At 38.2% G+C, this 18,156-nt stretch overlaps 1 long non-coding RNA gene across 1 annotated transcript; it reads right to left on the reverse strand.

Annotated features, from left to right (window-relative positions):
- Positions 1 to 12,470: 12,470 nt before the first annotated feature.
- Positions 12,471 to 12,735, reverse strand: LOC116175682. The gene is made up of 2 exons (XR_004146340.1): positions 12,595 to 12,735; positions 12,471 to 12,543 (listed from the first exon to the last, which is right to left on the reverse strand). It is a non-coding gene; the product is annotated as an uncharacterized LOC116175682 (long non-coding RNA).
- Between the last annotated feature and the right edge of the window lie 5,421 nt (positions 12,736 to 18,156).

Consider the following 18,156-nt stretch of genomic DNA (forward strand, 5'->3'; position numbering starts at 1 on the left):
ACCAGCCCATCTTCAAGTTTCATTATAATATTCATTCGTTTTTGTGGTCAGTCCCGCATCCTTTAGAGTTTAGAATATTGCACCAAACCATGAACAGCGTTTTATCTTCAGCATTAGCTTTCCAACCAGTTTCGGCAATCCTCGCAGTATGGAAGTTATTTAAAGTGTAAGGCGCAATATAGGATTCCAGAAAGCGCAGGTGTATTGTGAGTTCTAGATTTTCATTAGTAGTTGCCTTCTCGGTTACGGTTACGATCATAATCTGATTAAGATATGAAATTTAGCATCAGTTACCGTTAAATCAATTTTTCATACACCCATGTGAAGTTGAAAATAATGTGACAAAAATGTGTCGACAGTTAGTGCTCGCCGCTTATCGTTAGTGCTGCTATATAAGAAAAATAAAAAAACCAGGACGGGGCCGAATTCACACTCAACTTTTATATATCGAAATAACTAACGCACTGCTGACGATCGTATGTGCGTTTCTTTAAAAACGAGTCATTTTTTTCGTTTTGCTTGGAAAGGTAAAACGTTAGATTCGCAATATTCGTGCACAAAAGAGTACTAACGATCGTATTAGATTTTTTTTAAAAACGAGTCATGAGTGGGGCCAACTTCACACAATGTTTTAGTTTTTTTCGTTTTTCTTGGGAAGATGAAATGCTAGAATTCCAATTTTTAAGCACAAAACAGCACTAGCCTAACACTAACATGTGGTTTCATCTAATTAAAAATACATGGGCGGGGCTAACTTCACACTTGACTTTTAGGAACAGCGAAAGAATTTGAGATACTGTTTGTTTGGCATTTAACAGCACTAACACATAGCACTAACTCCGTGTGCGTTCATTATTTCGATAAATAAAAGTTGAGTGTGAAGTTGGCCCCGCCCCGGTTTCTTTTATATTTTTCTCATAGCATCACTAACGATAAGCCTTAAGCACTAAAGAGCACCAACATAGCAATAACTGTCGACACATTTTTGTCAAATTATTTCTTGTGGGCGGGGCCAACTTCACATGGGTGATCTTCACGCTACAAAGACATAGATATCACTGAAACAGAACACACGGTGCATAACAACATACTTTGTTATTTTTAACGTAAACCAAAAGGTGGCACTACCTGTAAAATAAATCTCTTGGACCTCTATGCCTTCTCCACTTCTAAGTAGTTTACTGCTTACTATCTTTTACCGAGGCACGTGGCGCAGTGGATGCGCTCACCGATGCTATTCGGGAGGTTGTGGGTTCGAATCCCGCTGCCGACTGCTCTGTCTGGGGTTTTGTCAGGGGGTTTTCCTCAGACATACGTAGCTTCGCATAATGCTAGCATTATGTTGAAATCTACGAGGCGAATGCTGGAGCAGTACTCTCCCCCTCAGTACCCTAACTCCGTTCCTTCCGTTCCCATCCCTAACTTTACCCATCCTTACAATCCCGTTCTCTGGCTGAAGAGGGCCAGGAAGCCCTGAGCAGCCCGCCTCCGGTATCCCTGTAGTCAGGGGTGCCGGAGGAATGAAACACGTTGGCCTTTTTTTTCCTTTTACTATCTTTCAACATTACCAATTTCGAAACTTTTACGACACGATTCAACATTCATCAAAATGAAGTTTGTAATTATCGTATAGAATTCGAAGAGCGGCTTAAGATCAATACCCCTTTATTCCATTTGTTGTTGTCAAAGTGTTCCAGTGGAGACCACTGTTCTCTATTTACGACTATATTTGTAGTGAACGCCGCCCTATTTGATGAAGGGTCTCAATTTAATTTTATTGGCAATCTAGCCGCAGTTCGGGTGATCGAACTTAACTGATACAGATGCCAATGAAGTATTACACATTTTGCGAAGAGTACTATCGCCGATTTATAGGTACTTACCTAACAGTATACCGCAATTAAAACGTAACAGCCCTTACTTGAAGGTTCTTAATCGAATTTTGCTCAAAGTTTGCGCTTGAAGTCAATTACAAATATTCGTAATGCTATTAGGAAGCTTTCATGCTGGTAAGTGTTGCAGAGTATGTGCCATTTTGAATTTGTAATATTAACTTACTTCCATTAGGCATTAAATTATTCTGAAGCTTGCTTCTATTTTGACTATTTACTTACGAAGATTGATTTATTTAATTAGTGCTACGCTATCCTCGGCGTTATCTTTCCACCGTGATGTATTGTTGCTCTTGTTGATTTTTGTCTCGATGTTATTTAATAGGCGAGCCGAGACGGCGCGCCACCCCATTCGGAGCTATGATACAACGCGACAAGATAATTGTGTGTATATTTCATGTGGGCTGTTGTAACGGAAATTAAAATAGTAGTTCGAATGTCATCGGTGGATGTCAAATTGTAACGGATATTCGATTACCACTTCTTTTTTTAGCGAAGTTTTGAAAAAAATACGATCTTGTCGTTATGGCTGGCTGTCTGTCCCGCTGAGATCTCAGCAATTACAATAGCTAGAGACTTCAAATTTTCACTAAAAGCTTTCTGCTATAGTGTAGATGTGCAGGCTCTAGACTATCTTGAGTTAGATTACTCATGAGATAGATAATTTTAAACTTTACTAATAAAATACTGATCGGTATTACCAAAAATGCCCTCTCATCATGCATATGCTGATTTACAACTTGTTTTTCTTACATTGGGTTGTCGCGGCTATTTGTATTTATCTTGAGCTCATCAGGACTTGAGATGAGTATAAACAAACCACGATACACTCACCTGTATGCTAGATCGAGCAACGAAAACTCGTCGACTGTGCGCATGACGTCAGCTGGGTCATTTTTCTGGCGCGAACGTGTATTCTAAGGGAAATATAAAAATTTGCATGTTCGCGGGGCGTTTAAATAGGTGATAGTCAAGTTAACTAATGCATAATTTAAAAAGGAATACAATAACACAAACACAAAGATAATACTTATCTTTGATCAACAATACTCAATAGACATTTTACAAAAAAGGTATTATACGCAAAAGCAAATGTTGAAACCATGCCATTTAAACGTATATTGTTTACTAAGTCTTTTTCAATGGATATGCTATAATTACAACCTTTGTTAACCGCTCTTGTGTCCTTTACCATCGCAAATAATTTACGAAGGGAAGGTGTCGTGTATTTTATGGGATTACAATTATGGACCACAGCACACATTTAGAACGTCATTTTATTCTCCTGTCATCAATACCAACTCACGAATGCCAAAGCGACTGTTACAGTGTTGTTTACAAATACATAATAGACCTAACTCTCATTGAAGCCTTGCCCTTGATTTGATCACAAAAATCAACAACTTTAAAACTGTTCCGTTTGAACTCTTGATATTGATACATAAACGCAAAACACACAGAGATCTCGAATTATTTTACTCAGTGATTAGTGCTTAACTGCTTATTAAATGTCTTCCGCGCACAAATGCTTCTATTTATAGGATTATTATTAGCAAATTAATGTTATTCCAGTGCCCTAATGTCGTATCCGTATAAGTATTTCACTAGATAATATCAAATAATACCTTAATTGTAGAAAACTCTGTTATTTCCCAGAAACTAAAAAATAAAACGAAATTTGCGATCCAGGTGATGTCACAGATGCTCACTGGCATACCGGTGTGTGTGTATCGTGGTACAAACTAAAAATTAACCGGAAAGAAAATGAAATAAAGAGATTCTTCAAATTATTCATTTTCAAAAGTTCAACATTTTGATACTACGCCAACTACCATTTTTGACTTAACTGTTTCATGTCGTCTAGAATGTCTTTTAGTCATCACGATGCTTTTTAGTTTGTACATTGTACATTTGAGCGCCAGCTAGCCCTATTTGAAATATTTAAATTAGAGAAATCAATGTTAATCTTATTATAGGGATGCCTTTATCTACATAAAGCGTTGCTGACTCCCCGCAATCACATCTGAATTACGTCAGTACTAAACTTTTACGAGACTATGTCAATAAAAAAACAATATACAATACAATACAATAAACAAATTCAAGTCATATAACAATGGAGTTACCTCTACACTTTTACTATTTACAATCAAACATTACATCTGACAACAAACGTAGTGGTAACTACAAGGTAAATATTTTCTTATCTACAGTAAAACTACCAAGTCAAAAATGTTCTTATCGACAGTAAAACTATAAAGGCGGCGAGTCGGTCATAACCGTACCTCTTCATGGATTCAGTCTTAGCTAGCAACGTAGCAAAGTGCGTCAAATCTGTAATTCCGAACTTACTTTGGCCAATTACACCGATTTCAAATTTGTACAAATTTTTATAAGCGCTAATAAATACCTTGATGCCATATTGTTGATCGACGATAATGCAGCTTGAATACACCAGTTGAACCCTATACTGTAGGCAACCAAGTATACTACTATGTGGAGCTCCACGTCGTGGTCTTGCTGCATGGGCACTACTTGGAGTGCTTTGCCCACTGGATGTGGGCTGTCATCTACCGAAAATACGCCAGCAACTTGCGTCTCCACTGTCATAGATCAGCCCAAAACCTTCCCAAGTTTGGCATCAAACAAGAGACATCTGGCTTTTTCAACAATCGTTCGATTCAGGTGTTCACATATTCCATTTTGTTGCGGTGCATACGGATTGGTCTTCTAATGAGTAATATCGTTACCGGCCAAAAATGGTTCAAACGCAATACTTGCAAACTCGCCACCATTATCGCCGTTGAAAATATTTTGCTTTAAACGATTTAAAACATTCGAGAACCTCATTCTTCGCCTTCAAGAAATATACAAATGCCATTCTTGAGAAATCGTCCACGAATAAAAGAAAATATCGCGACCCCCCAATGGATGGCACCTCCGTCGGTCCACACACGTCAGGATGCACGAGCTCCAATGCAGATTTTGCTCTAGTTCAATCATGTTTAAATGGTAACCGTGACATCTGGACGTGACGTGACGTGGAATTATTATAGTATTCGTCAAGTAAAGGCGCATTTTCGTGAGCTCTCTAATAAATCGCATTTTAAATAAGTGCGTTTTCAAATTTAGAAGTAGTTTTTGTACTATTGGGTGTGTTTATACAGGGTGATTCCTATAGTACCTGCCACCGTTTGGGAGCGTATAGGGGGTGCCTAGGGGAAGTCTTTTCATATAGGACACTTGGGGTCGGAAATCCAAAATAAGGGCGCCAGAACCAAATTTATCTTCTGGAATTTCACGCCTGTATGTAGGCAACCCAACCGACCGACGTTTCGCGCGGAGCGATGCAGAGCGAGTTAGCGCGAGGAAGCGACATGGGAGGGAAGGAGGGAAAACGACAGTCAAAAGCAATAACGTTTACAAGTGTTCAACGTGGCCACCGTTGTTCTCAATGCACTTCCTACATCTAGCCAACCACTCCCCTCGAACTCGCGTGAAGACTCCTATGTCCTGGCGAACAGCCTCTCCGGCCATGACGACGCGCGCAATTAAGTCCTCTTCGGATTCGACGGGAGTCTCGTAGACGTGCGCTTCCATCACACCCCACAAGTAAAAATCTAATGGGGTGATGTCGGGCGAGCGGGCAGGCCACTCCACCGCACCTCCACGGCCGATCCATCTGTCCGGATAGGTTTGGTCCAAGTGTTCCCTCACCTGCCGCCCGTAGTGAGCAGGGCACCCATCGTGCTGGAACCAGTGGTCCCAGTACAAGTTCACTGGAACATCCATTAAAAGTTCTGGTAGCACCTCGCGCAGGAAAATCAGGTAATTATGGGCATTTAGACGCGGAGGGAGGATGTAAGGCCCCAGTAGGTTGTCCCCCAGGATGCCAGCCCAAACGTTTAAAGAAAAAAACACCGCCGGCCGGTTGGGTTGCCTACCTACAGGCGCGAAATTCCAGAAGGTAAATTTGGCTCTGGCACCCTTATTTTAGATTTCCGACCCCAAGTGTCTTATATCAAAATACTCCTCTACGCACCACCTACACGCTCCCAAACGGTGGCAGGTACTATAGGAATCACCCTGTATAACCATAGTGCTCATAATAACGGAACTTCCACTAATAATTAGTTACAGTGCTTTTATTCACCAAATAAGTGAGTAGTAACTCTATACTATTCTAATAAACTGAATGATAAGTGTTACGTTCACTTTGGGCCAACGTGACAAAATTACCTTAGATAAGCACACGGTAAGTTCAGACAAAGTAGAGGTGAGTCGGGGTGAAAATGGGGTTCTTCTAGTTCTATACACACACAAATAAGCTAAAAAGGGAAGGAAACAGTAAAAGTAATCCGGATAGGCGCCACTTAGTCTTTGATGAATCTAGAGAGAGAGAGGAATACGAGTACAAAAGGGATGAACAAGGCAGACCAAGAGATCCTTGTTCTCGTCTTACTACACTCAAAGGAATACACAATTATGGGGAAAACAAACAGTAATTGATGTCATAAATGCAGGTAGTTTAATAACAAAGATCTCAAAATATCACAAATCTGACACTGTAATATATCGATCTAGTATATCAAACTGGGAATTTAAAATAATCTCTAATAAAACAAATGAGAAGCCAACACGTAGCCTGGGAAAATATTTATCCAAAAGGGCTTCCGCAGAAACAACGGAGCTATAATCATTAAGTGACTTTCAAACAAAGTAATAATCACAACTCGTTAGTATCAACAACCAAATGTAATCAAACGTTAAAAGGGAAAAACGACGAAAATAACTAAATTTACCTTGAACTCCGGTCGCAATCTTCCGAGCTCAGAGGACGCGAAACTGCAAATCTGAAACAGTCACACAAAAACAAAAAAATATAAGAAGGGTAATGATTCGCGTTGCACAATATATCGCATAAGCAATGGTTAACGTAAGACACGAATGGTTATTCTTGTACGTAGAATTGCAATCAATACTAAAAAGAATCAAAAATTCAAATGACTTTACAACAAAATAAAATTTGGGTTGATTTTCACAATCGGTATGAGATATCAAAAAGTGACATGAAGTTTTAAGAGAAAAATACTATAAAATGTACAAATAAAATAACTGAATCTATCTTCAATGACAAAGCAATCTTATCAATTCAAATGCAAACAAACTTACACGAGCAAGTTCTTCAAAGCAAAACACATAACGTTAATTAAAAATTTACACAGTACCAACTCCACACGTCTCGTTAATTAAGTACTTGCGTTTCGGAGGAATGAATGGTAGGTCAACGAACTTCGTAAAATTGGGTCATCAGTTCAAATATCGGTTTCACATGAAATAAATAATAAGTAAGAAAACTTAGGGAGTACGAAAGTAGCCTAAAATAGATTATTTAAAATAAAAAGATAATGCGTCATAGATAACATACCGCAAAACGGCCTTAAACTTGTAAGATAAATCCTCAGCAATGCGTCATCAGCGAAATTGGAAGTAAGATGAAGAGAAAACTTCACTAATCTTAATACAACACCACTATTTAATCCCATAAAGGTAGACAAATATGTCAAGTAAGTGTAATGGCGTGTAGCTCAAATACAAGTCAAGATCGAATCGAGTTCTTCAACAAGGACTGCGCGCGTCGACAGTGAGTGGGAGAAGATAACCGCGCCAATCAACAGAAAACTAGACAAAAGGTTTTTTTTAAAAGAAAACTATATCGCAAATAAAGGATCGGGTTATAATGTGAACACCTAGATGGCGTAAGGATTGCTATATAAAGGTAAGAGTTCGCATAATGTTATTCGAGAAGGATTCCACATAGTAATTCAAATGTAAGCCAAAGCAAAGATTACACGGTAAAGAAAATAACGTCAAATAAGATAACCACAATACGTACCAATATCCATAATAAATATATTATCCTCGATATTATCTATTAGCGCATTTCGATACTCATATATAAATATAAATATTCTCACACGTCATATCTTAACAATGGTAAATTGCAATGTATGTAAATCTTGTTAGAGAAAAACTGTGACACACCGTGTATATACATTTTTCTTTAAGTGTCAAAATATATATGACGCGTACGTGTAGACGTAGTAACATGTATTTTTCATATAAGTAGTTTTTCCTTGTTTTACTTTAGTCTGGTGTTTGTTTCTATTAAAGCAGTGGTTTACAGTTCGTTATTTGCTTATTTTGAACTATAATCTCATCAGGTTATGGGCTTAGTGCGCGATATTCGCTTAGACAATCGGTGAGAATCAAGATTAAGTGGGTAACTGTAATTCTGCTCGGGCTTGTTTTTTACACAACCGAGGACCCATAGTATCTAAAAGGAAAATCAGTTCGGCTATTTATAATGTTGTGAAATTTTCGAAAGCACGTGGTCGGTGTAGGAATTTTGCCACAGCGCTGTATGAATATTGGCACAGCTCTTGTAGGAGTAACGCTACTTTGGAAGTGACTCCGTTACGTACGTGTGTATACAGGGTACTACTGTATAAGTAGTGGTACAAACAGGGAGTATTAAAATTACCAAGTGTTTCTTTTTGTACCTGTACGTTTTAGAAGGCCGTTACTATCGTGTACAGAACAACATTGTAATCTGTAAACAAAATGGCGACAACAAGAGCTGATGAAAAATACAACATCGAAAAACTTAAGGGAGCAGAAAATTGGTCGATTTGGCGATGGCATGTTGAAATGGTTTTGCAAGCAAAGGGTGTTCTTGACATCGTGGAAGGTAGGCGTGCTCTTTCGTCACCGAAAGACCCAGAGAAACCGACAGAAGATGAATTGAAAGCTGAAAGGCAATGGCGCGAAGACGACCTCACAGCAGCGACCACTATCGCCGGTGCATTATCGAGGGATGTTGCCCAGCTTGTGCTTACAACACGATCGTCAGCAGTAATGTGGTCAACGTTAACAAATACGTTTGAACATGGAGACACTCAACGAATTCATACCATATTAACTCGATTTATGACAGTGGTAAAGAAACCAAACCAGTCAATGGCAAACTACATTGCATCGATGAAAAAGGATTTTTTCGATTTAAATCATGAGTTTAATCGGCAGGCGATGGAAGACATGGCTCCTGGAGAAAAAGCAGGTCAGGTAGAAATTAAAATTCCTGATTCAATACTACACTATCGTATTTTGTGCTCGATCAGTGACGAGTACTCGGTGTTAAAAGATATATGGAAAACCAGACCCCGAAAAGAACAAACACTCGTAGCACTTTCTGAGTTGTGTTCTAAAGAGCAGGAGTTGGAGGCTAGTGGAATAACTGAAACCTCAGCTGCATTTGTAACGAATAAGCACGCACATCACAAGAATAAGTCGTTTGAAGGCTCTGTTAAGAGCAGCGACAAATCAAATGAGAAATCAGTAAGCAGTAAGAAAAGTCGTTATTCAGGCTACACTTGTTACAAGTGTAACAAAAAGGGTCATTTAGCAAAGCAGTGTCGAAATCAAACTTCTGACAAAACAAATGAAAACAAGAAGATGAATAATGAACCAGTAAGCAGTGGTGCATTTGTTGCAGAAACAAATTCAAATGGCAATGCAGATGGCTGGGTGTGTGATTCAGGCGCAAGTGATCACATGACAGGAAGCAAACATTATTTTTCGTCATACGAAGCATTCAAAACGCCTCGTATTGTAGGAACGGCAGCTTCTGGCAGTTCATTGCATGCAATTGGAATGGGAAACATCAACGTATTGATGACAGTACATGGACAGCAGCGTACGGCTACTCTGTACAATGTTTTATATGTGCCAGGAATGTCGTATCATCTTTTTAGTTCAAGAATGGCTTCAAGGCACGACGTAGTCAGTATTATTAGTCGTGAACACGTTATGCTCAAACGTAACGGTAGGCTTGTAGCGACGGCAACTTGGAAGAACAACGCATACATTATGGATATGGTTGTTGTTGTACCAACCCATCCGGCGGTAGTGTGTTTTGCAAAATCAAGCGAAACATTACAACTTTGGCATGAACGATTAGGGCATCAAGACAAACGTCACATAAGAAACGTTTTAAGTCGTTTAGGCATTGAAGTCGACTATGCCGCCACGAATGAGTTCTGCGACGGATGTGCGTTAGGCAAAGCACATCGAAAACCATTCCATGCGAGAAAGGATCGTGCAAACAGTATTGGTGAGTGCATCAATGCAGACGTGAATGGCCCAATGTCAGTTGAAGCATTTGGAGGTAAACAGCGATATTATGTCTGTTTCAAAGATGAATTTAGCAAGTATCGGCGTGTGTTTTTTATCGCAAAGAAAAGTGAAGTATCTGCTTGCCTGAAAACCTTTTTAAATGAAACACATACAGAAGGTCACACTGTAAAAGTGTTTCGCTGTGATGGTGGAGGTGAGTTTGACTGTGCCGAAGTACGAAGCATGTTAAATGCACATGGGATTCGCTTGGAAGTTTCGGTTCCATATACTCCGGAACAGAACGGCGTGGCTGAGCGAGAGAATCGTACGATTGTTGAACTAGCGCGATCTATGCTTTCGGTAAGTGGTTTGCCGAAGTCCTTTTGGTTATGTGCGTGTGCAACCAGTGTATATGTTCTAAATGCTACAGGAAAATCAACAGTTCCAACAAAAACTCCCATTGAATTGTGGCGTGGCAAGACATTTGACAGACTTGATCATATGCGTGTTTTTGGTACTGAATGCTATGTGCATATTCCAAAACAGTTTCGAAAAAAATTTGATAACAAGAGCGTTTACGGTCGTTGTGTCGGCTATGTTAATGACAAAGACGGCTACGTGGTATATTTACCATCTCGCGGTAAGATTGTGCATTCACACGATGTATTCTTCAAAGATGAAAAAATGTGCACAGAACTTAACACTACAGGGTCGGCTGAATATCGACTAGTGTCAACTAAGAGTCTGGAATCGGTTCCGAATGTCACCGAAAGTAAGGGAAATTCGGATGAGGAGGAAGAAAGTGATGAAGATCTTACAGAAGGGGCTCCAGATAGAAGTATGGTAAACCAGTATAAGAAGACTGATGTTGCAAATATACTCGACGCTCGTGAAGTACCCCGTAAGTCGGAAAGGAAACGTCAACGTCCTGCAATTTATAAGTCAAATGAGTTCGAAGTTGATAAGACAAATGATGTTTTGTATCAAGCGAATGGTGCACAAGCAACCACAAACGTATATGATGGAATTACTCCTTCCTCATATGACCAAGCGATGAACTCGGATGAATGTGCCAAGTGGAAAGCAGCATGTGATGATGAGATGGCATCGTTGCAAGAAAATAAAACATGGGAGTTGGTAGAAAAGAAAGAGAATGTTAAGGTAATAGATTGCCGTTGGGTTTTTCGTGTAAAACTTGACGCGAGTGGTAACGTTTCTCGTTACAAGGCTCGCCTAGTTGTGAAAGGCTATAGGCAGAAAAAGGGCATAGACTATGACGAGACTTTCAGTCCGGTCGCACGTTATGATACTGTGCGAGTAGTATTGGCTGAAACAGCACTGTGTGGTTGGCACGTAGAGCAATTTGATGTGAAAACAGCGTTCCTTTACGGCACGCTAGATGAAGAAATCTTCATGGCACAACCCGAAGGTTATGACGACGGGACTGGCAAAGTATGCAAACTTTTAGGTAGTTTGTACGGGCTCAAACAAGCACGTCGGTGCTGGAATAAGCGATTTGTGGAAGTTATGAAGAAGTTTGATCTCGAAGCAGCAAAGGAGGACCCGTGTCTCTTTACTCGACGTAAAGACGGAGTAACTCTAATAGTTGTACTGTATGTCGATGATGGTTTGATCGTCGGTGATGACGCTAACGAAATCCAGAGGTTTCTGTCAGCACTTAAAGAGCATTTTAAAATAATAGTTGGGTCCTTGGAGAGCTTCTTAGGCATGCAGATAAGTATACGCAGCGACGGGATTTTCTTATCACAATATGCATATACAAAGCGTATACTACAGCGTTTTGGCATGGATGAAGCAAAAGACGTATCAACTCCTTGTGAACGCATCGGTGGAAGCGATACGATAAATGAGAATCAAAAGAAAGTATTCGAGGATGTATCACGCCTAGCGCGATCAAAAAAAACAAAATGAATTTTTCTTTTTTTTTTTTTTTAATACCAACCAAGTATCAAGTACCCTTTACAATTTATAGGTTTTTTTTTTTTTATGAAAGGAACACAAGAATTATAAGATTAAACGGAAAAAAAATTAAATAAAGACGGGATAGCGCTATCGCAGAACAAAATATAAAATTAAAGTAATTTACATTGGATTATTAAAAAACAGGTAGGTACTTTTCAACTAAATTACGTATCATTTGTATCAATTTGGTATGGAAGATTTTAATTGAAATGAGTAAATGATGACCGAATGGTGAAATGTTAGCTAACCTTGCGTTTGATTTCTGTCTCTTGCCGTCGTCTGAAGATGCAATTAAATTTTTTTTTTGACCAGTAGATAGTGACTTAGTTATCGACGAACACTCCTGAAGAAGTTGCTGAAGTTGGTAAGTTGTTTTTTTTTATTTAGAGCAAACTACTACTGAATTTGTTTTTTTTTTTGGTAATACGGAAGCTGCAGAAACTAATGCTCCTTCTTTCTGTTCCAGGGGCCCAAATCCGGTATGTACAAAAAACTAAAATGTGGTGAAATGTTACAAATTTGAAATAATAAAATTAAAACTTACGGTTCTATGACCTTTTCTTTTTAAAATTTATCCTCAATAGGAATATTCAATGCAAATTGATTGGAATGAAATTTTCTTAAACGCAACTAAATAAATTGCAAATTTTTATCCGCACCAAACGTAGGTACGAAGACAAGTGCGTTTTCCGAATTCCTGATAGCAAGACCAATATTTCAAGTATAGTTTAAACGCCAACGACATCTTACGACACGTCATAACGTTACACACCCCCAACCAAACGTTTGAAACCACAGTTTTCAAACTAATACAAATCTGAATTTACTAAAGTAATGAAACGATATGAAATAATTTATGTGTCTTATTACCGAAAATTTAACTCATACATACGACAATATAACAAAAAACACACTCATCCATGCAACATTCGTATCACACACATACCCTTGTTTTTTCACTCATTTTCCTCTACGTAATAAGGTTTGAGGTCTTTTACATGATAAACCCCTAAGTTCTTGCCTTCTTCCGATATTAATTCATATGTAAGTTGACCAGTAATTTTTTTTACTTTACACTTCTGATATTTAGGTGCTAGTTTTTTGCTGTAATATTTTGACGCATCCGAAAGAGTATAGTTCTTTTTCCAAACAGTGTCCCCGACCTTAAATTTTAATGGTCGTTTTCTTAAATTATAAAATTTTGTATTTTTTTCGTAGGCTCGGTGCAAACGCTGATTTACGTCTTTGTAAATATCTGACAAATTATGTATATCATTCACCAAATTTTCTCTATCGCCAATTTTTAGATCGTCTTCTTTCATAATCTCAAGTTTGTTGTAATAATCCCCTGAAATAGGAACAATGCGCCCAAAATTAAGGAAAGAAGGACTATAACCTGTAACATCGTGCACGGAATTCCGAATAGCATGAGCCACCTTGAATATTTCTAAATCCCAATTACGATGGTTGTCCGTAACATATGATCTAATGGCGGTGCCAATAACCCGATTGACCCTCTCTACAAAATTTACTTGCGGATGGTAGTTAGCATTATACCACACTTGAGGAATGTTATAATTTTTTATTAAATGTTTAAATTGTGAACTGATAAATTGTGGTCCATTATCTACCATGCATATTTGAGGTACTCCAAAAATTAGGAAAACATCATTTTCTAAAAAATCTACAACTGCTTTGGCATGCGCTTGTCGAACTGGTTTAAGTAATACAAATTTTGTAAACCAATCTGCTACCACAATGATACTCGTGTTCCCCTTTAATGAACGAGGTAATGGCCCTATGATATCAACTGATAGGCATTGAAATGGATAGCAAACTTTTTTTTCCTGTCCCATTAAACCCGGCCTACTGAACTGAGAAGATTTATTCGCAGCACATATCTCACAACGCCTAACATACCGCGAAACGTCCGCCCTCATCTTAGGCCAATAATATTGTTCGGATAATTTTTGGTACGTTTTTAGAGCTCCTAAGTGCGAAGAGGTTGGATGGTCGTGCATTTTATTTAATAATTGGTTTCGTTTGGATTTGGGAACTAATTGTTTCCACTCAGTTAAATTTGAAACTACATTATGCTGATTTGGAACATATTTAAAGATCAGTTCATTTTCACACCGCCAATCTGGAAATTTTTCTGGGAATTTTTTAATTTCGTTTAACATCTTTTGGTAAAATCCATCAAAATCGTTAGGTGTAATTTTAAGTGCACAAACTTCTACCGGCGACCTAGATAGGGCATCTGGGACAATATTTATTTTTCCCTTGCGATGTATAACCGTAAAAGAATATTGGGAAAGTCTCATACTCCACCTAGCTAATCTACCTGAAGGATTGCGCATTTGCATTAGCCAAATAAGGGAGTAGTGATCGGTGATAACATGGAAATGGGTACCTTCTATGTATCCCCTGAACTTTTCGATACCAAACAAAACCGCTAAACACTCTCTTTCTGTTACCGAGTAATTACGTTCTGTATTTGTTAGCGTTCGCGAAGCATAAGCAATAACACGATCGTCATCTTGTGTCAACACACAACCCACACCATAACCAGAGGCATCACATTGCAGACTAAACATTTTATTAAAATCAGGACTAGCAAGTATCGGAGCTGAACATAAAATAGTTTTTAAAGAGTTAAATGATTTATCAGCTTCAGTGGTCCAATTAATCTTTTGCCCTTTGAATTTCCCTTTTATGAGATCGGAAATGGGTGCAGAAATGGTAGAAAAGTCTTTAACAAACCGCCGGTACCATCCCGCCATACCTAAGAATCTTTTAATTTCCTTGGTAGTTGTAGGTTTTGGGAATTCGCGAATTGCTTGAACCTTACTAGGGTCAGTATGTAAACCATTTTTATCTACCAAGTACCCTAAATAATTAAGACTCGACCTGCAGAACTGACATTTCTCGATATTAATAGTGAGGTTGGCTTCTTGCAGTTTAAGAAAAACTTCCTTTAATAGAGTAATGTGTTCCCCGAAAGTGGATGAAATGATAATAATGTCATCTAAATAACAAAAAATTTTCTCCCCCAATAGAGGCCCAAACAAAGTGTCCATAAGACGCTGCTGTGTAGCAGGCGCGTTAGCGATGCCGAAAGGTAGCACTGTGTATTCGTACAGCCCTCGACGAGGAACCACAAAAGCTGTTTTCTCACATGAATCTGGGTGTAACGGTATTTGGTAAAACGCTTGTTTTAAATCAATAGAGGTTAGATACCGCGCGTCTCGCAAACCGTCCAAAATACTGTTTAGATAGGGCAAAGGGTAAGCATCCCTTTTTGTAACGCTGTTCAATTTGCGACCGTCGAAACATAAACGATATTGTTCAGGATTACTGCCTTTCTTGCGAACAAGTACCATAGGCGAGCTCCAAGGTGATTTGGATGGTCTCACAATACCTTCTTTTAACATTCGATCTAATTCAGCATCGGCATGTTTTTGCATGGCTGGTGAAAGAGGATAAAACCGCTGTTTGATCGGTTGCGCATCACCTACATCAATAAAATGTGACACTAAATTTGTCCTACTTAAGCATGGTCCCGAAATATTTTTAAAATTATCGATGACTGTGTCTAATTCCAACTTTTGTTGTTCATCCAAATCATCGATTCCGTGAAGAGCACGCAATGCCGAAACGTTTGTTACTTTAAAGCTATCGGTACTAAAATCAGTTTTGAATCCAAAAGCATAGCACGCGTCCATCCCCAAAATTAGTGGATTTAAAATACTTGAACATGCTATAGCATTAATAGATTTACAAACGCCATCAATAATAATAGGAAGTTCAACAGTTCCCAAAACTTTTTGATCTTTACCGTCAGCTGTCGAAAGGTAATATTCATGACCATTACTTTTCAGAATAAGATTGAATTTTTTAATTAAATACAAACCATTACTTCCAAGAATAGTCTGGTTTGCACCCGAGTCGAACAGAGCACGAATTCGTTCGCCGCAAATAGAAAGTGATATGTAAGGACGGCTGTCATGTTTGTTATGTACAAAATTGGAACAAACTTTTGGAAATGGTTTGTAAAATGTATTGACAGTATGCAGCCAATTTTTCCACGATTTAGTTTCAGCCATAAGATCATTACATGACAAGGAGTGGCTGCTAATATCCTTGTCCGTAATTAGTTTTTTGGATTACAACGAGGACAGCTACTATAATAAACATTTTTATGACCGCAGACGTAACAAAAAACTTTTCGTTCTTCCAAGCAAGTGTGAAATGTATGCCCTTTATTCCCGCAATTGTAACAAGAAGTCGTAGGTTTGGCTGTATTAGGTTTAGAATTAATAGTAATTTGCTTTTTTGAACTTTGAGCACCGAGGGTATTGACTTGTGTTTTTTTCAATGCAGGCTTATACATTAAATCGGGTTCCAATTTAAATGACGGTCCCGCTGAAGGATTACGATACCGTGAATTTTGTAATCTAGTCTCTTCAAGACGTTTACAACACTTATGAAGTTGTTCTAAGGAATTTATGTCAACTAGACTAAGTTGAGTTGCATAGTAGGGTTGTAAATTTCGCAAAATGTATTTTAACTGACAATTTTCAGAAGGTCTTTCTACTAATCGGTCAAACATGTTTAGCATTGACGCTATGTAAATACTTGGTTTTTCATCCTGCCCCTGCTTACGGCGCTTTATTTCTTCCCATAACTCATCGTCGAAATTTGTTGGTAGGAAATCATATCTTAATTTATTTACTAATTCTTCCCAAGTGGACACTCGGGTTCTGATAGCACGAAACCAAACTAAACCATCCCCCTTGAAAAGATCAACAGCACTATCAAACAACTGTTCGGTAGAAATGTGCCGAGCAATTCTCAATTCATTTACACGTTGCAAAAATGAGTTTACACCTAATTCATTTACGTCCCCTGTGAATGCCAATCCCCATTTATACACTGGCACAGATTTTGACCCGGTTACATATGACGCATTAGCATAATTTCGGTTGGGAGGGAGCTCTGTAAATTGAAGACGATCTAGCTCTCGTCTTAAATGATCCAATCTTTGCGAGATATTAACGTCATTATTATTATTAGCTAGCGCACCAACCTGGGTTATTGGTTCAATTTCTTCATTAGGGCGTTCTGCGCTAAAAGATACACGGGGAATGAATCGAGAAGAATGAGCAATAGGTTGATAATCGCGAGGCAAGCTATTTTGTTGTAATTCACCTTGATCGCTTTCATTATCAGCGTCCTGAATTTGAAGTGAATCATGTGCATTACCAATTCTATCAATACATTCCAGACAACGTGAAGTTATATTATCATACGCAACTTTAAGAGCTTCATCTGGTCTTAAACGATTAATTCTAGCAAGAATATGCGATAAACGTGTATGTATTCGAGTATAGAATTGTGGTGATGGGTTTGAAAGAAATTCTTGAACTAACATCTCTAACTCAGACACTTTCAATTCACAATCATTCAACTCAACACCCACATCATACTCAACAGGAGCATAAGAAATTAATACTGATGGATTTAAAGCTTCCATCGCTAACTTTGAACGTAACAGCTTCCGTTTTTGATCCACATTAAAATCAGTAGCATCAATATTTCTGAAGCGCAATTCTTCAGTCAATTCGTCAGATTTTAAAGCATTGACATTCATTGTAAAATTTGTTGATATGACAGGTAAATGTTGATATAAATTGACCTTAAGGTTAAAATGGCGACTGCGATTAGAAGTATGCAAACACAAGAGATAGCAACAATCACAGTTTCTATTATTTAACGTTGGGCGCCAAATTTTATCACGCCTAGCGCGATCAAAAAAAACAAAATGAATTTTTCTTTTTTTTGTTATTTAATACCAACCAAGTATCAAGTACCCTTTACAATTTATAGGTTTTTTTTTTTTTTTTATGAAAGGAACACAAGAATTATAAGATTAAACGGAAAAAAAATTAAATAAAGACGGGATAGCGCTATCGCAGAACAAAATATAAAATTAAAGTAATTTACATTGGATTATAAAAAAACAGGTAGGTACTTTTCAACTAAATTACGTATCATGTGTATCAATTTGGTATGGAAGATTTTAAATGAAATGAGTAAATGATGA

Source organism: Photinus pyralis, unplaced genomic scaffold (genome assembly GCF_008802855.1).
Source record: "Photinus pyralis isolate 1611_PpyrPB1 unplaced genomic scaffold, Ppyr1.3 Ppyr1.4_LG1, whole genome shotgun sequence".
NCBI lineage: Eukaryota > Metazoa > Arthropoda > Insecta > Coleoptera > Lampyridae > Photinus > Photinus pyralis.